Source organism: Papio anubis, chromosome 1, assembly GCF_008728515.1.
Source record: "Papio anubis isolate 15944 chromosome 1, Panubis1.0, whole genome shotgun sequence".
NCBI classification, from domain to species: domain Eukaryota; kingdom Metazoa; phylum Chordata; class Mammalia; order Primates; family Cercopithecidae; genus Papio; species Papio anubis.
The window spans coordinates 60,772,990-60,793,992 of record NC_044976.1 but is presented as its reverse complement, the minus strand read 5'-3'; the positions used below and the strand labels follow the sequence as shown (position 1 = coordinate 60,793,992).

Genomic DNA, 21,003 nt, shown 5'->3' with positions numbered 1-21,003 from the left:
AAAAAAATAGCCAGGTGTGGTGGTGCGCACCTGTGGTCTCAGCTACTCAGGAGGCGGAGGTGGGAGGATCCCTTGAGCCCGGGAGGTTGAGGTTGCAATGAGCCAAGATCGTGCCACTGCACTCCAGCCTGGGTGACAGAGCGAGACTACGTCTCAAAAAAAAAAAAAAAAAAAAAAAAAAAAAGTATCTGGGCTGGCTTTTTGAGCATGGTGAGACTTTTACTTCACTAACTTCCATCAAGCAGCCATTCTGCACTAGACAGAATGAGGCTGCCGCCTCCTGCACGGAGCACTGACTGGGATCTTGTCCCTACTGTCAAAGGTACAGAGTGTCAAGTGGTGGAGGTGATGGCAATGACATTTCTGCTGGGACAATCTCATGATGTGAGTAGGCATTTTTCCTAGTTGTGTGGGTCCTGATATACAAACCTGGCTGTCAGCCCTACTTGGAGAACTGCAGAATTACCTAATGTCTTATTAGCTCTTCTCTGCTTAAATTAGCTTGAGTAGATTCATTTTTCAGCAACTAAGAATAAACTTTAGGACATAATACGTGGTAATTTTTGTATATGTATACTCTTTCTTATTTAATACTATTTTTGTCCACTTAAACTATCATTTCTGATAGAAGACTGTTAACATATAACAAGCTATATTAATACGTCCGTTTAAATTTATTTTTTATCAATCCTTTTATCATCAGATACTGTCCTACTTTCTATTACTTTTAGCCCTAAATTCTATTTTATTGGATATAATTTTGTTACAGTGGCTTCTTTTCTATTACTATTCATATTAGTTAGAATTAGGTTTAGCTGCAAACAACTGAGAACCAAAATAACAGGAACCTAAGAAAAGAGAGGCGCTTTTTCTGTCAGGTGGAAGTCCTGCGAGAGGCAGCCCAGGGTGAATAGAGTGGCTCTGTTTGAGAGCCCTTGGGGACCTAGGTATTTCAGCCTCACTACTCTGTCATCCAGACTGCACACCCCTCATCCTCATGATCCTCTGCTGAACTAGAAGCCTACTCAGCATAATTCAAGAAGGAGCCTGCACACAGGCAGTAAGGTCAGCCCTCTGCAGGATACCTTTCTGTGGGTTCAAGATAGTGTCGGTGCTCTTTATTTTTTTAATTTTAATTTTAATTTTAATTTTGTAGAGATAGAGGTCACACAATGTTGCCCAAGCTGGTCTTGAATTCCTGGGCTCATGCAATCCTCCTGCCTTGGCCTCCCAAAGTGCTGGGATTGCACAGGCGTAAGCTACCATGCCGGGCCTCTGTGCTCTTTATGATCTTACTGTCAAACATCCCACTTGCCACTCACAGTCTCTTATCTTTTCAGATTTCTCTCTCTAATATCCCAGCTCAATCATCTTTCAACTCCACTGGGGCCTTTCATCCATTTCTGACGTCAGTTCTCCCTGCTCTACTCTCCCCGAGCATCAGTTGGGCCATTTTTCCTTGCATCTTATATCTTATTTGGTCCAGCACCTTCTCATCACTTCCTTCTGCCTGCCAATTATGGTCTCATGTCTTTTTCTACTTTTTTTTTTTTTTTGAAACAGTCTTGCTCTGTTGCCCAGGCTGGAGTGCAGTGGCGTAATCTCAGCTCACTGCAACCTCCGCCTCCCGGATTCAAGTGATTCTCCTGTTTCAGCCTTCCCAGTAGCTGGGATTACAGGTGCACGCCACCACGCCCGGCTAATTTTTGTATTTTCAGTAGAGACGGGGTTTCACCATGTTGGCCAGGCTGGTCTGGAACTCCTGACTTTGTGATCCACCCACCTTGGCCTCCCAAAGTGCTGGGATTACAGATGTGAGCCACCGCACCCAGCCTGGTCTCATTTCTTTAATCATTTTTGCATCAAAATTCTTGAAAAAGCTGTGAGTTCTCACTGTCTCCAATTCTCTCGCCTCCCATTCTTACTTAAGCTTACTCTAATCAGGCTTTTGCCCAGGTCACCACAGAAACCTCCTTAATTTTGCCAAATCCAGGAGCGGACTCACCGTCTTCATCTGCTGGGAGATCAGGTTCCCTTAGGGCCAGAAGAGGGGCAGCTGTGCCCTGATGAGACCAGCTGTCCGCTGATGAGAAGGGCCGGCTAGACCTTTCCACACCTGCCAGCATTTATCTCATCAGGATGGTTTGCTTTCACTGACATCCAGTATTACCAATTCATCATTTTAAAAGTTACACGGTGGGTCTGTGTTTTTGACCGCCCACAGGACACCACGTAGAGAAATTGTCATTGGTGAACTCATATGTCATTCTTCCTTCAGGAAACATGCACACCAAAGTGATGACTTTAGCTGCAAGCACACCAGGGAAGTCCAGCCTCCTCTGAGGCTCCCACTGCAGCCCAGGTGGTGGAATCAAGGCTAAGCTGGGAGACAGAGAGAGGGGCAGATGGAACGGAAAGACTAATGTCACTAACTGGTCTCACAGAGAGTACCCAAATTTAAGAGGGCTTGACATTTTCAGATCCATGTATTTGGAATTTGAAATAGTCTTGGAATGAGAATTATGAGCTTCTTTTTGCAGGTTTTATTGTTGTTGTTGTTGTTGTTTTTTTTTTTTTTTTTTTTTTGAGACAGAGTTTTACTCAGCCACCCAGGCTGGAGTCCTGTGGCGCTATCTTGGCGGCTCACTGCAACCATCTCCTGGGTTCAAGCGATTCTCCTGTTTCAGCCTCCCAAGTAGCTGGGATTACAGGCACCCAGCATCATGCCCAGCTAATTTTTGTATTTTAGTAGAGACAGAGTTTCACCAAGTTGGCCAGGCTGGTCTTGAACTCCTGACCTCAGGTGATCCGCCTGCCTTGGCCTCCCAAAGTGCTAGGATTACAGGTGTGAGCCACTGCGCCTGGCCAGGTTTTATTCTTAACAAGCATTCATCGAGTAAAACAAGTCAGGCACGGTGGTGGTTCATTCTTGTAATCTCAGCTCTTTGGGAGGCTGAGGCGGGAGGATCGCTTGAGGCCAGGAATTCAAGACCAGCTTGGGCAACATAGTGGGACCCCACTTCTACAAAAAATTTAAAAATTAGCAGGATGTGTAGTCCATGCTACTCAGAGTTGAGGCAGGAGGATTGCTTGAGGCCAGAAATGAGCTGTGATTGCGCCACTGCACTCCATTCTGAGCAACAGAGTGAGACCCCATCTCTAAAAAAAATTCGAGTAGAACAGTAGTTGTCCAGCCCCACCTGGCTCCCAGTCTCTCAGGCTCGCCTCTCCCCACAGCTGGGACCACTTAAGACCTACTTTTTTTTTTTTTTTTTTTTTTTAATCTCAGACACAACACAAACTCTGGCCTCAGGTCAGAGGGCTCTAAGGAGCTTTCACCCGAAACTCTGGTTGCCTAAGGATATATCCTTTAGAGTCCTAGGCCTGATTTGCGTAATCCTTTGTTGGTTGAGTGCTACCACTGTGGTGGGCTCAGTGTTAGGGGCTGAGATACAAAGAGAAACAAGACACGTCTTCTTATCCTCCCCTCCTCCAAATACAGCTCAATGAAATATACAAACTGACACGTGCAATTACTGCACAGAATCTATTATTTGTCAAACAGAAGGACCTATGTGTGGACCTTGAAACCTCTCCTTCCCCCAAAAAATGCACACCTCTGACTCAGGCCTATTCCACCTCTCTTCTTAAAAGATTTTAAATTTGTGTGGGTACATAGTAGGTGTAGGTATGGGGTACATGAGATGTTTTGATGCAGGCATGCAATGTATAATAATCACATCATAAACTTCCCGCCCACCTTGTGTCTGCTGTCAGAGTGGTACCCAGGGCTGGGCTTTTTGCCAAGGAATATTAGCATCAAAATGGGCCCTCTGGGGCTTCAACCAAACTCAACTGAAGCTTCCAGTTTCTATTCTATTCACTTTCCATCAGGAAAAATACCAAAACATTCTAACAAGTGTTTCCATAGATGACAGCTACATCCCTTTAAAGAAAGCAAACTCCATGGTTGCAAGGGGTAAGTAATATGGTTGAGCAGGGGTTGGTTGACTATGACCTCCAGGCCAAATTCACCTGCTGCCTCTTTTTCTAAAAATAAAGTTTTATTGGAACACAGCCGTGCCCATTCATCCACAATTTGTCTATTGCCTGCTTTGCACTGCGATGACTGTGGAACAGTTGTGATGGAGTCAGGCGGCACACAAAGCTTAAAATATTCACTCTCTGGCTCTTAACAGAAAGTTTGCAGACCCCTGTGGCTTGAGCACAGCCTGACCTCTTTCTTCTAAACAATTAATGAATTCAAGCTACCAAGTATTTTACCCCAGGGCTCCTGTTTGCCTCTGACAGCCGATTATGTATAATTATTCTCAGTCAGTTTTTACTGTAAGATTTTCAAAAGTGGCAGTATAGTTGATTGTTGGGGCCCTTAGGTCAAAACCACAGATGGCACAACTTAAAATGAAAGGACTCACCCATTAGCACTAGTATGTTATTCCCGATGACTGCTGAGAATAGAGTAGCCTCACCACCAAGTGTCCTGGAAAAAGGACAGCTACTCCTCATCTCATGACTTGGTGAATTTCATGTACAAGGTTTTCCCTCATTCTCTGGTTTCTACTGCCTGGGCATACCAACGCGTAACACCAGGGTTTCTTGTTTCCACCTCAGCTTCCTGGGCCATGACTATCGAAGGATTCTGTTGTGAAGTAGTTTTTGTAGGAATTATTTTTCCAATCACAAACAAAAACAGAAAACACTTCTGACTCTAATTTTAATGATTAAACTAAAAAGTCTACTATAAAGAGATCAATAATTACAATTGGCATTTATTCAGTAATCTCGAGAATGATATTTCTCGGTCTTTTTTATTGCCCCTTAAGGAAGCTTTTTAGCCAATTTAAAAAAAAATTACCCTTCTCCCCATAAAGTTTTAATATCACAGATATACTATGTATCTGTGTATGTACCATGGCCCTTTGCAAGATCACAAACCATTGTAATGGTTTTGTCACCCCCCACTGAGAATGCATGTTCTAAGACAACTGACTAATAGGAAAAAAGGAAAAAAATAATTCAGCATGTTATTTTATTTTATTATTTTTTTGGAGACAGAGTCTTGCTCTGTTGCCCAGGCTGGAATGCAGTGGCGCGATCTTGGCTCACTGCAACCTCCACCTCCTAGGTTCAAGTGATTTTCGTGCCTCAGCCTGAGTAGCTGGAACCAGATGTGCACTACCAAGACCGGATAATTTTTGTATTTTTAGTAGAGACGGGGTATCACCATGTTGGCCAGGCTGGTCTTGAATTCCTGGCCTCAAGTGATCTGCCTGCCTTTGCCTCCCAAAGTGCTGGGATTACAGGCAGGAGCCACCACACCCAGCCTCATCATGTCACCATTTTAAATCCATAACCCTCATTTATTTATCTGATCTTAGGGACACAGTTGATAATGTGGCTTCCCTTCCTGGGTGAAAGCCCCACTATCCTTGTCCACTTTAGGTGATGAACCAGGTATGTGCTTGAGCCCCCTTGTACAGGGGGAGCCAGGTCTACCCTCAGGGCACAATTAACAGCCTCTTCTTTTCAGGTCTGTGTTCACTTAAAAAGTTTGAGACCCTGCCAGCTATCTTGGTTTGGCCAAATCTACTTGGCTCATTGCCAGCTAAAAATTGTTGAGGATTGGTCCAGGATGAGGCTAAATACAATATGATTGAGAATGTTCCCTGTGTGAACAGAGGCCATAAATTCTCTTCAGGAAAAAATTGGACCTGGCACATACTCCAAGGCATTTTTCTCTAGAATGCCTCTCAGCCCATGTACCACTCTCAGTCCAGAAGCACAGCTAATCCAGCATAAGAGGTATTGCTGTCAGTCAGCCTAAAGAGAAACGGTCCAGAGAGGACCAGGATGATGGAGGGATTCAGGAGTAACCAAGAAAAAAAAAAAGGAACACTTCAGATTGCCTCATGTGTTTAAACATCTTAGGAGATTTATACTTAATTCCAGAGTTTGAAAATTAAATAGTGATGTTTACCTAAGAAATGGAACAAAACAAAGGCAATTATTGACAAAAACAAAATGTTGTGTCATATAAAAAATCACAATGCACTATATGGTTCATCTGGGAATAATATTTACATGGTTCTAATAATGTTAACATTGAATATTGATCTTAGGCTGGCATGTGTTTTTATCCTCAGTATTTCCAGTTTCTAATGTCTTCCTCAAGAATACTTGAATACTAGGCTGGGCGCAGTGGCTCACGCCTGTAATTCCAGCACTTTGGGAGGCCGAGGTGGGCAGATCACCTGAGGTCAGGAGTTCGAGACCAGCCTGACCAACATGGAGAAACCCTGTCTCTACTAAAAATACAAAAATTAGCTGGGCATGGTGGTGCACGCCTGTAATCCCAGCTACTCAGGAGGTTGAGGCAGGAGAATCGCTTGAACCCAGGAGGCGGAGGTTACAGTGAACAAAGATCACACCACTGCACTCCAGCCCAGGTGACAGAGCGAGACTCTGTCTCAAAAAAAAAAAAAAAAAAGAATACTCGAACATCGTTTAGCACTTGCTGATGTTTCTCACCAAGATATTATGTAAGCTGGCTCTTCATTCTTCCCACCACCCTGTGAGTCACCATGATCTTTTAACTAATGTCATAATTGGTGAAAGAAGTCTCGATCGGGGCTTTCTTTCTAAAAGGGAACTCATCCTCATATCAAAATGCATCCACTCCAGGATGGGGCATCAGCCCATGAAGTGGGACAGCTATACTCCACACTGGGACACCCTGTGGTGTCCGTGATTGTGACTAAGGTCTGGATATGGACAACCCTGATACATCCAGCTTTTGGAAGGGGGCTCTCCCGCAGTAAAATGGACAGGAGTGGGGTGGGTGGGTGGGTGGGTGGGGTGATGTCTTCTTATCAGGATTATTTTTAACTGGGCCTTTAGGAACCTGAAAGAACTATATCAGTGTTCTCTTACCACATGTGTTAGTTTCCTATGGCTGCTGTAACAAGTACTAACTTTGTGTCTTACAACACAGTTTATGATTTTATAGTTCTGAAGAAGTCTGAAATCTGTTCACCAGTTTAAAGTCAAGGAGGCAGCAGGACTGCACTTTCCTGGAGGCTCTGTGGGGAAAAGTCATTTCTTTGTCTTCTCAGCTTCTAGAGGCTGTCCATTCCTTGGCCGATGGCCCCTTTCATCTTCAAAGCCAACGGTGGCCTCCCTCTGACTCTGCTTCTGCTGTCAGTCCTTTCTGTGACTCTGACGCTCCCACCTCCCTCATATAAGGACCCTTGTGATGACACTGGGCGCACCCACTGGATAATCTCCCCATCTCAACATCCTTTATTTAATCACATCTGCCAAGTCCCTTTTGCCACGTGGGATAACATTCTCCAGTTCAGTAGATTAAGACATGGAGGTCTTTGAGGGGCCATTATTCTGCCTACCACACCAGGGCTCCAGGTAGTGGATCTGATTGGGGGAGGTTGAAGGGGTTGGGATCAAATGGAGGGGCTGTGACCACTACCTTCTCATTCTAAGTTAAAAGAATATTTAGGGTCCTTGGCCAAGGGTTTCATTCATAGCCTGTCCTCCCAAATAGCTCCAAGCCAGGTGTCTGGATGCCAGCCACAACCCACCTGTGCCCTCACTTGACACATAGATTTGTTTAGACTTGCAATTTCACCATCTCCGCAGATCTGCAGTTCTCAAAATAAATTTCTGGAGCTGCAGCTCAGCCTGTTTAGCTAGCATGTCATGGAGAGTCCTCCAGTGTCTTGGGGGATAGAGATATTTAATTTGGCTGTGGCATGCAACACCTTCTTCTTCTTACCTCTTTCCTCCTGGCCCCCAAGCTTGCATTTACTATGGCCTGTGGGGAGTTAAAAATCCCACTATCCTAATCATGAGTTGCTTGACGTGTGCTACCAGATCTAGATCCTTGGCAGTGCTGGGATAGCCTCAGGGTCCCCAGGGCCTCTGGCCCCACCTTGGAATGGGAAGGCAAAGGGCCCCAGGGTAGAGAGCCATGAAACCTTCCCTGCTCCCCTTCCAGGCAGAGGCCCGCCTCCCTCCTTGCTTGGCTTCTTTTTTGCATTCTCATTTGGCATTTGACTAGTCATGTCTCTCTCTGGCAGATCAACATGGGGACTCCCTGATGCTGGGAGAAGTTTTACATTTTAAATCGCTAAGGCCCCAGGGTGATGGGAGAGCTCAGACTTCCTTCAGCTGGCACCTCTGCTACAGGAGGGACCCTGGTCCTGGAAGACAATTTTGTACCAGAGAGCACCTGGGTGGGGAGAAGGCAAAGACTTGCCCCAGAGTGAAGTGTGAGGTGTTGGATACCATACTGTATGGTTTTGTTTCTGAAGTAGACTGTCTATTCCTGGCTTTAAGAGTGTAGAAAAACTCCCTGATTTTTGAGAGATTGTGAAAATTTTGCCCACCGAATTGATTTAAAGAGATGGTAGAACACAAACTAAAACTGCATTTTGATTACGTGCCATAAGTCAGGCGTGTTTTGTTCAACGCACGCAATACATTAATTTCCTTTATGAGGGCTCAGTATAAATAAATTTGCCTGCCTGCAGATTCACTGCGTATTCTCTAACATATCATTTCTGTTAATGCTCTTTTATTTTTATTTATTTGTTTATTTGGAGGTGGAGTCTCACTTTGTCACCCATGTTGGAGTGCAGTGGCATGATCTCAGCTCACTGCAACCTCCACCTCCCTGGTTCAAGTGATTCTTCTGCCTCAGCCTCCCAAGTAGCTGAGATTACAGGCACCCACCACCATACCCGGCTAATTTTTGTATTTTTAGTACAGACGGAGTTTCACCATGTTGACCAGGCTGCTCTTGAACTTCTAACCTCAGATGATCCGCCCATCTTGGCCTCCCAAAGTGCTGGGATTACAGGCATGAGCCACTGTGCCCAGCCCCCTTTTTTTTTTATTACTATTTTATTTATTTAAGACAGAGTCTTGCTCTGCTGCCCAGGCTGGAGGGCAGTGGCACAATCTCAGCTCACTACAACCTCCGCCTCCCGAATTCAAGCAATTCTCGTGCCTCAGTCACCCAAGAAGCTGGGACTACAGGCATGCACCACCATGCCCAGCTAATTTTTATATTTTTAATAGAGATGAGGTTTTGCCATGTTGGCCACGCTGGTCTCGAACTCCTGGCTTCAAGTGATCTGCCCACCTTGGCCTCCCAAAATGCTGGGATTACAGGCATGAGCCTGTAATAAAAAAATTTTAAAAATTATTTTAGAGACAAGGTCTTGCTCTTACTCAGGCTGGTCTTGAACTCCTGGCCTCAAGTGATCTTCCTGCCTCAGCCTCCCAAGTAGCTGGAATTACAGGCACTAGCCACTGCACCTGGCTTATTAACCCCTTTTAAAATTTCCCCATTGTATGCCTGTTGGGAAATGTACCGGAAACCTAGTTCAAGTGTCCTCCCTTTCCAAATAGCACCCTCTCTTCCAGGCCACTTGATCACTTCAGTGGGGGACAAGGGGTAGACTGGAAGCTAGAAGGATTTCCTCCTCGTGAAACAATTGGCCAGTGTGGGAGGCCAGACCATCTGGGCCCAGCACAGAGGCTGCTTTCTTCCAAGAGGAATGCTGAGCACAGAAATGCCCTGACCCTTGGCTGTTCCAATCCCTGTTAGGATCCTCTGTTCCAGGGCCCTGGAGTAGGACCTGCAGGTCAGTCCTGTTCTGTGACTGCTGACAGGACCCTGCATCCCAGTGGCAGCTTGGTCTCTTCAGACTGGGGCCTGGCATAATTTCCCTCTCCCCACCTCAGCCTGGATCACTGGCAAGGGAGCAGAGAGACTTAAGTAGGTGACTACTTGGAGAACTGGCAGGACTGGGGTAGTCATCTGTTATTCAGTGGGCACTGCTGGGGGTCAGGCACTGTACTGTGTGCGTCACACCTCAGGTACTTTCACCGAACCTTCTCAGCTGCCCCATGAGGTAGATGTTACCATCCTCATTTTGTGAGGAGACTAAAGTCCTGTCTCCATCAGGGAAAACAGGATGGCGTGCTCAGAAGGTTTAATTGAAAAGAGTTTAAGGAATGGACTATTTACAAAGGTCTGGGCAGAATGAAGGGGACTAACAAGAGATGACGAAGCCCTCAGGGGTTAGTAGCAGCTGGAAGCCATGATCACCCCCAGGCCTAAAGGGGAATAGAAGGCGAGTCACCCCTACCAGACAAGAGCTGGGGTGGGGGAGAGGGTGGGAGCACTGCAGAACCACCAGAGGGAAGGTGGCAGTGGGGAATGAACACCCTCCCATGGCCTCTGCTAGCACTGCTTTCCAATGGCCAAACTCAGCTGAAAGCCAGAGGCCCAGGGCGCCTGGTGCCGCAGCCCACAGAGCTCAGCCTCCCGAGGGGCCCAGGGACACTAGTCGGCGCATGTCCTGAGAAATAACCTGACCAGAAGTCCTGTGCTGAGATTTAAACACGAGTTTTCCTGAAGCCACTGCTGTCCTTCCTCCTATTGTCTACATGATCAAAAATAGCAGCTAGAAATCATAAAGAAAGAGAGATGGACAAGGAAATTAAAGTTCAGCTCATAGACCAGTCGCATCCAAAGTGTATTCTGAGGTAAATTAGGCTCTTTTGTTGCCACATAGTTTGACAGAGGCTTTATTTCATATTTCCCAGTTGGAGTTCCAAAATGTGTTTTAGCATATTGAAGACTGAGATGTAATTAAACCTAACTAATTTTCATTCTTTTCTTCAACTTAATTGACCATGGAAACTTTTTTTTCATTCATATAGTATCATGGAGACTTTGTATTCTTTAAAACACGCTTGGGGAAGTACTGCTGCGAGCAATGGGGTTTGATGCAGGGAAAGGCTGAAGACAAATTTCGCTGCAGTGTAGCAGGTGGGTTTGAAGAGGGCAATGAGGGAGACAGGCAGATCAAGCAGAAGGCTCCTGTAGTAATCCAGGCAAGAGATGAGAAAGGCTGGAGCCTGGGAAGCAGCAAGAGGAGGGAGAAGAAGAGCCAATTCTTCCTTGGTAATGGGGTGAATGGTGAGGTCATCATGCAATGGGCCAATCTGGAGGAGAATCAGACAGAGGCTGTGAGATATTCAGGCCAGTTTTTGACACATTGAGCATCAGGTGCTTTGGTATAAGCAGAGATTTTTTAGTTGGAAATTGGGGGTGCAAGATTAGAGTTTGGGAAAATGGTTGCTGCTCAAGGTCCACATTTGAAAGCCATCAACATATGGGTGATAATGGAAGCCCTGGGGATGGTTGGCACCCCCACTGCTGAGAAAGTAAAGCAGAGGGTCTAACTTGGCTTGAGGGTGTGAGGAACCTCCTGAAATTACTTAGGGTATTATGTATCCAGGAATATAGGCATTTTTACTTATTTATTTTAGGGATGACTGTCTCATAGCTTCCAGCATGTTTTCAAAAGTGTCCTTGAAAAAATAAGTTTAAGAACCAGTGGTGAAGAATGAGAAGAGATGAAGATCAAGGATAGAGTCTGCAAGAAGAGTCATCAAATAAGTCTGACACCTTTGAGCCAGAGGGGTAGGAGCAATGCAGGATGCAGGGGCCACAGGATCCAGAGCAGAAGGAAGGATCAGCAATTTCCCATGATCGGAGAGGTCGAGTATGATTAGGTCTAGAGATAAGCCTTTGGATTTGGCAATTAGAAAGTCATTGCCTTGTCAAGAGCAGTGTCAATATTGGGTGAAGGAGATTATAGAGGATGGAAATAGTGAGTGGCTTGGAAAGAAGCCGTTGGTGTGAGAACAGACAAAGTCCTTCAAGAGGCTTGTGGTCAGGCTGGGCACAGTGGCTCACACCTGTAATCCCAGTGCTCTGGGAGGCTGAGGTGAGAGGATCACTTGAGGCCAGGAGTTCACGATCAGTGTGAGCAACACAGAGAGACCTCATCTCTACAAAAAAAATTTAAAAGTAGCTGGACAGTGGAGGTGGGAGGATCACTTTAGCCCTGGAGTTCGAGGTTGTAGTAAGCTATGATCTGGCTCATTGTGTACCTTGAGCAGCAACCATTTTCCAAAACTCTCATCTTGAACCACCAATTTCTGACTAAAAAGTCTTTGTTTATACCAAAGCACCTTATGCTCAATGTGTCAAAAACTGGCCTGAATATCTCACAGCCTCTGTCTGATTCTCCTCCAGATCGGCCCACTCCAGCCTAGGTGACAGAGTGAGACCCTGTCTATAAATAAAAACACAAATTAGATGCTTTTGGTCAAAGCAGGACTAGGATTAGGTGTTTATATTGGTTTGAAATTGAGAGCAATAAAAGTTTGATATTCAGGACCCATCTCTGAAGACACTGTTTTTAAAGGGAAAATTATAACCCACATACTGAAAGACAAAATTTATCTGGGTGCATTTGGGCAGCTATAACAAACTAGCATAGACCGGGGGCTTATAAAAAACAGAAATTTATTTCTCATAGTTCTGGAGGCTGGAAAGTCTAAGATCAAGATGCTGGCAGATTTGGTGTCTGGTGAGGCCTTGCTTCTTAGTTCATAAATGGCCATTCTTTTCACTGTGTCTTCAAATGGTGGGAGAGTAAAGGAGTTCTCTGGAGCCTTCTTTTTTTTTTTTTTGAAAGCAGATAAAGGCTTGTTTTATTTTAATAGCTGATCTATGTAGTCACGGAGGCCAGTATGTACAGACAAAGAGGGGAGCTTTTATTTCTTGGTCTCTTCCTCCTTGGACAAAGTCTTGATGATCTCCTCCCTCTTGGCCTGGAGGCGCTCTTCACGGCGCTTGCGTGCTTCCTTGGTCTTAGATCTGCGGGCTTCAACCTGGTCAGCCAGGAGCTTCTTGCCGGCCTTGTCTGCCTTCAGCTTGTGGCTGTGTTCCATGAGAATACGCTTGTTTTTGAACACATTCCCCTTCACCTTCAGGTACAGGCTGTGATACATGTGGCGATCAATCTTCTTAGACTCACGATATCTTCTAAGCAGCCGGCGCAGAATCCTCATTCTCCTCATCCACGTGACCTTCTCTGGCATTCGGTCATTGGCTGTACCCTTCCGCTTACCTATGCCCATGTGCCTGCCCTTCCGGCGGGCCAAGGTATTTTTCCGGCATCGCGCCCGGGAATGGACTGTCACAGGCTTGCGGATGATCAGCCCATCTTTGATCAGCTTTCGGATCTGCTGACGGGAGTTGGCATTGGCGATTTCATTGGTCTCATTGGGGTCTAACCAGACTTTCTTCTTGCCACAGCGGAGGACACTAGAGGCGAGCCTCTTCTGAAGCCTGAGCATACTCATGGCTGCGGCCACAGCAGTGAAAGGCTGGAGCTTTCTTTTAAAAATAAAGGCACAATCCTATTCAAGAGGATTCCATCCTCATGACTTAATCACCTCCCAAAGGCCCATCACCTCATACCATAACCTTGGGGATTAGGTTTCAACACATGAATTTTGGGGGGGTCACAAACATCTAGTCTATAATACTGGGAAAAATATATATATGGTTCATGAAACTTGTCAACACACACAAAAGCAGCAAGCGGACATGGGGAGAAGAGGCCCAATAAGGATAAATGTTGAGGAGCAGAATTGATAGGACTTGCATTGGAATTGGATTTAAAAGAAAGAGAGGAGTTAGGGCTGACTTGTAGACTTTTGACTTGAGCCAGCTGGGTGAAGGGTATGTCTTTTACAGGGTTGAGAAAGACTGGGGGAAGAGCAGGTGAGGAGTGGAAAGCAAGATTTCTATTCCAGATGTCTTAAATCGTGTGACATGTTAGGGTCCTATCAGATGCCCAAGTGGAGAGGTTAAGATGGAGATAGAGTCTGGAGCTGGGGAAGAGGATAAAGCTGGAGATAGAATTTGGGAGTCATTGTATGTGGATGGCATTTGAACTATGGGCCTAGATGACATCACCTTGAAAATGGTAGAGGAGATGCCCAAAGACAGATCTAAGCACTCCTGCATTTAGAGGTTTAGAGGGAGGAGAAGGAACCTGCACTTGGCCAAATACGAGACAAAGTGATCTTCTACCCTCAGGAAGAACACGCTGGGAGAGGTTGCTTTCTGAGTACAGTACTCATAAATCTCTATTCATAACCACTGCAATGGCCACTAGGGTAGCAGTCATCGTAGCAGAATTGTCTGTTCTGCATTTAATGTCAACCCCAAGCAACTTACCCACAGTCAAAGATCATAGGAGCTTATTGAAACTTCAAAGCCCGGCCGGGCGCGGTGGCTCAAGCCTGTAATCCCAGCACTTTGGGAGGCCGAGACGGGCGGATCACGAGGTCAGGAGATCGAGACCATCCTGGCTAACATGGTGAAACCCCATCTCTACTAAAAACTACAAAAAACTAGCCGGGCGAGGTGGCGGGCGCCTGTAGTCTCAGCTACTCGGGAGGCTGAGGCAGGAGAATGGTGGGAACCCGGGAGGCAGAGCTTGCAGTGAGCTGAGATCCGGCCACTGCACCCCAGCCTGGGCGACAGAGCGAGACTCCGTCTCAAAAAAAAAAAAAAAAAAGAAACTTCAAAGCCCATGCTCATTCAGGGCAGGTGGTCCTGCTGCAGTCAGTACCCAGCACAACTCCAGGGATGCTAGTCCCATAAACTATAATACAAATAGCACACTCTGTAGGGCTCAGCATGCACAACCACATGTGCCCTTTCTTACTATGTCTTGCTGCCTTGGCATCTTTCCTGCAAAGTTCTGCTATTTTTAATGTAAATAAGTTCATCCAAAGCCTCCTGATATAAAAGGTTTATTACAGTGATTATAAGCTTGAGCTTTAGAGTCAAAAAGAAATTTGTTCAAGTCACAGCTCAGCCTCTTACTAGTTGTAACCCCTTTAAGCTCCAGTTTCTCCATGTATGAAATGAAGAGAATTAAAGCAGTCACCTCAGAGGGATGGATGAGTATTAAAGGAAAGAAGGCATGAAGAAGGTTTAGCATGTTTTACTCAATTTTTTTTTTTTTTTTACTCAGTGTTAATTCATTTTTGTTTCTGATTGCACTTCCTGGGCCCAGACTTTGGCTTTCAGGAGAGATCGGAGGTTTTATGGAAAGGATGGGAATTAGATTTGGTTCAAATCTGCCAGCAGATTAATGAAAAGGGCACCATGGATCAGGAATCAGTGTGCAGAACAAAGATTTGCAGCTCAGCAAGCAAGGAAAACAGTTTGGGACTGTTTGGGACTGTTACTCTTCCTGTTCAGGAAAATGCTGAAAGTTTATTGCAAGGTTGTTTCTTTTTTGAGTCATTTATCATATAATTGTTTTTGTTTCTAAGCACATAAGGAATTCCAGGACTGCATAAAGAAGGAAACTTTCAAAAGCTGAGAACTAGGATATTGGCCATGTAATTTCACTGTAGGCAGGGAATTAGGAATTAAAGGTAGGCTTGCCCAAGGGATGAAAATCTATTTACAACCTAGTTACCATATATGTATATCCTGTTTTCTCCCCATTGTGCTGGGCTGAGTATCTAACAAAAGATTCTCCCACATATCTGAAAATAAAATGAGCACCTGGCTCCGGTGTCTATGAGAAATGGACATAGTATACTTGTATTTTATTTCTGTGAAAGGTACATAATGTTTTCCAGGTTCTTCTGCTCTTTTTCATTCTTTAAAGAAATGGAAAGAAAGAGACCAATCCTGACAAGAAGGAGATGCTGGCCAAGAGCCCCAGATCTTCCTTCTGGTCTCAGAACAAAATATGAAGATGGTCTAAGTTTTCAGTGAAGACAGGGAAAAAATGTTGGAGTTCTGGAGTGTGACATCATGGTTCTCTGTTGCTCCCTACCCTACCAAACAATGGTGCAGTAACTTGATGTTGGAGAAAGTCGCTTTTAAATGTTTATTGGGTTCTGTTATTTTTCAAGACTTCAGTAGATGTGAGTGACAGAGCAGAGTCACACCCACTTCTGCAGGCTCCAGACGTACCTCATCCCACAGGAAGGGGGACAAGGGGGGGTTCCTTGGCCACCTTTCAAGAATGTGCAAGGTGAATCCTTTCAAGAGAGGGAACAATCACTCCTACTTACATTATTTTTATTATAGAAAAATCTTACTGTATGCAAAAGTAGAGAGAATAGCGCAATGAACCTCCATGAAACCCCCATCCAGCTAGACAGCAATCAACTCACAGCCCCTCTGACTTCCTCCATGCCCTCCATTCCCCGCCTCCAGATTATTTTAAAGCAAATCTCAGGCACAATATCATTTTTCCATGAATATGTATAAAATTTTAAAATATAAGAACTTTTTTAAAAAAATAGCCAGAGCCATTTCCACACTGTAAAAAATTAACAGTCCTGGTGCAGTGGCTCTTGCCAGTAACCTTAGCACCTTGGGAGGCTGAAGCAAGGAGATCCTTTGAGGCCAGGAGTTCCAGATCAGCATATTGAGACCCTATCTCTACAAAAAATAAAAGTTAGCTGGGTGGGGCAGTGTGCGCCTTTAGTAGTCCAGAGTTTGAGGCAGGGTGGATCGCTCGAGCTCAGAAAGTTGAGGCTGCAGTGAGTCATGACTATGCCACTGCAGTCCATCTTGAGTTACAGAGGGAGACCCTGTTTCTAAAAAACAAAAACAAACAAACAAACAAAAAAACTGGTGCGGTGGTTCATACCTGTAATGCCAGCACTTTGGGAGACTTCGGGAGGCCAAGACAGGCAGATTGTTTGAACACAGGAGTTTGAGACCAGCAACATGGCGAGACCCCGTCTCTACAAAAAATTAGCTGGGTGTGGTGGTTCATGCCTGTAGTCCCAGCTACTCGGGAGGCTGAGGTGGGATGATCGCTTGAGCTTAGGAGGTCGAGGCCACAGTGAGCCGAGACCACAGATTGTATTCCAGCCTGGGCAACAAAGCAAGACCCTGTCTGAAAACAAAACAAAACCAACCAACCAACTAGCTAACAGTCCTTAATATTGTTATATATCCAGTCTGTATTTAGCTTTCCTGAATACAAGAATGTCTCATAATTGTTTTACTACTTTTGGTTAGAATCAGGACCCAAATAAAATCCATGTGTTGAACAGCTGATATGTTCAAGTCTGTTTTAATGTACAGGCTTCAACTATATTCTTTTCTTTTTTTCTTTCCTTGCAACCTATTCATTGGAGAAACTGGACCAATGTCATAGTGTTTTCCATACAGTCTGTCTTTTGCTGATTTCATCTTCCTCTGACCCCTGTATGTCCTATAAATTTTTAATTAGATCTAGAGACTTGATCAGATTTCAATTTAAGCTTTTTTGGTGAGAATGCTCCATAGATGCTGTGTACTTCCATCAGGAGGTACATAATGTTTGATTATCTCCTTTCTTGTGTGATATTATTAATAGCAGCTATCAATGATTCCTATCCATATCCATTAGGAAATGTAAATTGATGATAGTCAAATTATATCATTCCTTTATAATGTATTTAGCGAAAATACTCTGTAAAAAAAACCCTTTCTCTTTATTCACTATTTGGCTGAAATATAGATTGCACAGAAATGAGGCTGAGTGCTTGATTCTTTCCCTTTATTTACCAATATTCAAAATAATAAGCTATTTCCGTAGGATCCTCCAAATGTAACCAACGCATTTTTTTTTGGGGGGGGGGGCCAATGCAACTTTAAATGTATTGAAATAAATTCATAGATTTTTAATACATTCGATGGTTTAAATACATTGCAGTGATTATTCTTATTAATATTCAAATTATTCCATCTTTGGCTAGTGGGATGCTATTTAAATTAGCTGCTGAGTCTTCCTGAAACTTCTTTGATAGTTTCCTTGCTTTCTAGTATGACAAAGCAATCTAGGGTCATCTTGCAATTTTCTGCCCCAGATTTGGAATCAGCTATTTTTCCAAAAAGCAGTGGTTCCTTTTGGTGGAAAATAGGATTTATTTATTTAGTTTTAGAAACATGGTCTGTTCTGTCTCTGTCATCTGGACTGGAGTGTAGTGGCGCCCTCATAGCTCACTGCAGCGTCTAACTCCTGGGCTCAAACAATCGCTTCACTTCAGCCTCCCAAAGTGCTGGGGTTACAGGCATGAACCACCATGTCCAGCTGGCAAATAGGATTTAGAGACTACAATGAGTATTCGCTGTGCTCATTCTACTGGGTGGATCATTTGCTTCTAGTCCTTTTCAGTGGACAGAGCTAGAGGATATATATTTTTTTAAATATCAAATATATCATGGGTTCATACCAATACGTCCATTTAAAATTCAGGGGTCAGGGTTTTTACTTAACCTCACAATCTTATGTCTGCATTTCCTTTCTCCAGTGTCAACTCTTCTCTCACACTGATGACTGCTGTTTTCAAAGGTGTTCAGAGATTCTAAAATCTTCTGCTTTCCTTCCCACTTGCATCATTTGAGCAAGTGTAGGTGCATCTTAAAAATGTTTAAACTTCAAGTAGAAATGACAGTTTGGGAGCATCCCAGTCTAAGTTTTCTTTCAGATAAGTTAAACTCGCAGAAACTGTTAGCCCTTTGCCTTCAGATTGTCTCAAGGGATTGGTTGGAAAAGCAGCCCTCATTTTCCCAACCAGTTCTCACAAATGGTTGGGTTGGTCTCAGGGACTGACTGGCTTCCGGAGAAGCAAGAGGAAGCGAGCAGGTTCGGTGTGTGTAGGAGTTTGAGATTTGACCACAAGTCACCATCTTACCTCGGGAGCCATTAGTGGAGTTACGAGGTTCTGAAACCATCTGGATGTCAAAAGTTGTAAATGTGAGATTTGGGGAAAAGAATAGACACTAGGACCCTGTGTGGGATACCAGTTTAGAACCTGTCAGAAGAGTTTATGGGAAGAACCCTCACAGTTCTAATAAGCACAAAACAACTACGGTTTGTGGCTTCCCACAGGGCTTATGGTGGTGTTGATTTGTGAGAAGTAGATATCTGTTTCATACAAACTTAACCAGAGGCCCCTCCATCATCGGGGAGAACCTACAAAAGGAAAATTTCTCAACATCTTATTTTAACTCCTAGTGAGGGGGCTGGTGGATCGCCTACCTCGCAGAGTCACAGAATTACAGAATGGCAGGGTTGGAAAGTCTCTCAGTCATCTAGTCAAGGTTTCCCCAACTTCCTTGAAGATAGGGACCTAAAGCTGCTGTTTAAAAACACACCAGCAGGCAAGCATAGAAGCAAGTGACTAAAAAGCAAAAACCAGGTTACTGGGCTCCAGCCCAGATCCATTTCATCAGAATTTCCATGGAGGGTTTAGTAATCTCAATATTTAACCACTACCCCAGGGATTCTTATCTTTGGAGAAGTTTGGAAACATTGTAATCCAACACCCTCATTTTTCAGATGTCAAATTAAGATGCATATAGGGAAAGTGATTTGTCAAAGTCAGCCAGCTGGAGAATAGTTAATATTCCTGGAAGACACATGCCCTACAGTTACTACCCATTAACCCACCCACATATGGATGGTCACGCATTTCCTTAGCATGCTGGCTATGTAGTTGTCCAGTGGATTCACAGACAATGAAGATTGTCTAAGTATTTATGGGTCTCTCATGGCTAATCCCATAGTAAAGAACTTTTTAATGCACTGTACTATTGTTTAGCTTTCTAATCTCGGAAAGGTCTTTATCACAGTAAAATGTGTTCCCAGAAGTTGGCTTTATTGGGAAATGTAAGACTTTGAAATGCAAACACACTTTTCTTGCACAAAGGACTCCTGTAGGGCAGAGGGCCTCATTTAAAGAGAAACCAACATTTAAAATAGAAAACAAGATGAAAGCACAACACAGGGATTACGTTTCGTTTCCCTTGGTCATGGGCCAGAGTTTATTCACCTATGTCTGCTCATTACATTAAATCAGTGTGTCGTGAGGAGCTCCGTTCTATGGATATTAATAGATGTGCTGCCAATATAGATTTTCCTTGATCAAAGTTTGGGAAAGGCCGCATTAAGCTGCTCTGTCTTAGAAATTCATAAAACGCATTAGCTCACTGCTGTTAGGCCCGGTGGCAGAGTAAGAAATACAATGCCTAGCCTCTGGCACAGAAAGGAATCCTTTCTATGGAAGAAGGCTGACCTTTGAGAGCTGGTGGCCCCTGCCCTACTCTAGGGATTGGAAGGGCAGCAAGCCCACAGCTCTGCCTCCTCCAACTTGGTGGGTTCCTCCTTACCTGTGGACTGCTTCGACCTCTGCACTTCAGGGACTGCCCCCCATGAAAAACAAGGGAGGCATTAAGGAACTTTGTCCTCTCACATGTAACCTTATTTTGTGATCACTACTTTTCTGTGAGCTGTACCAAGATGTTCTCCTACTAAAATCTAGTGCTTCTGTATTTTCCCCAATTTTCAGGAAAATACATTAGGCCAATGGGTAGCACTTTAAATTTTAATTTCTTCTGTAATTTCTTCTTTTTTTTTTTTTTTTTTTTCTTTTTTGAGACGGAGTCTCGCTCTGTCGCCCAGGCTGGAGTGCAGTGGCGCGATCTCAGCTCACTGCAAGCTCCACCTCCCGGGTTCACGCCATTCTCCCGCCTCAGCCTCCCAGTAGCTGGGACTACAGGCGCCCGCCACCACGCCCGGCTAGTTTTTTGTATTTTTAGTAGAGACGGGGTTTCACCATGTTAGCCAGGATGGTCTCGATCTCCTGACCTCGTGATCCACCCGCCTCGGCCTCCCAAAGTGCTGGGATTACAGGCTTGAGCCACCGCGCCCGGCCTGTAATTTCTTCTTAAATCTTAATTCCTTGTCCCGTGTAAGAGTACAGGATAAAGCAATGCATGATTTTCCACACAGCGGTGTTACTGGTTACTTGCAGCTGAACAGATCACAGTAGTTCATTGTCGGGCAAAGAGCCCTGTGATCCACTGGTGCCTACTCCTGCCAGGGCCCACAGACTGAACACTCTGCTGCCTGCCTTTTACCGAGGGCTGACACCAAGAGTAGTCACTTGGATTGTGGTCACACAGCCTCTGCACCAACTCTCATGAAGATATTGTTGATCAGGTCACTCAATATTCCTCCTATGAGAATCCACACCATCAGTTTAGCTGAGACTTTG

At 44.6% G+C, this 21,003-nt stretch overlaps 1 pseudogene across 1 annotated transcript; it reads right to left on the bottom strand.

Moving 5' to 3' along the window:
- Positions 1–12,598: 12,598 nt before the first annotated feature.
- LOC101026968 lies at positions 12,599–13,364 on the bottom strand (annotated as a pseudogene). Its single transcript, XR_648837.4, has one exon. The product of XR_648837.4 is annotated as a 60S ribosomal protein L19 pseudogene (transcript).
- Between the last annotated feature and the right edge of the window lie 7,639 nt (positions 13,365–21,003).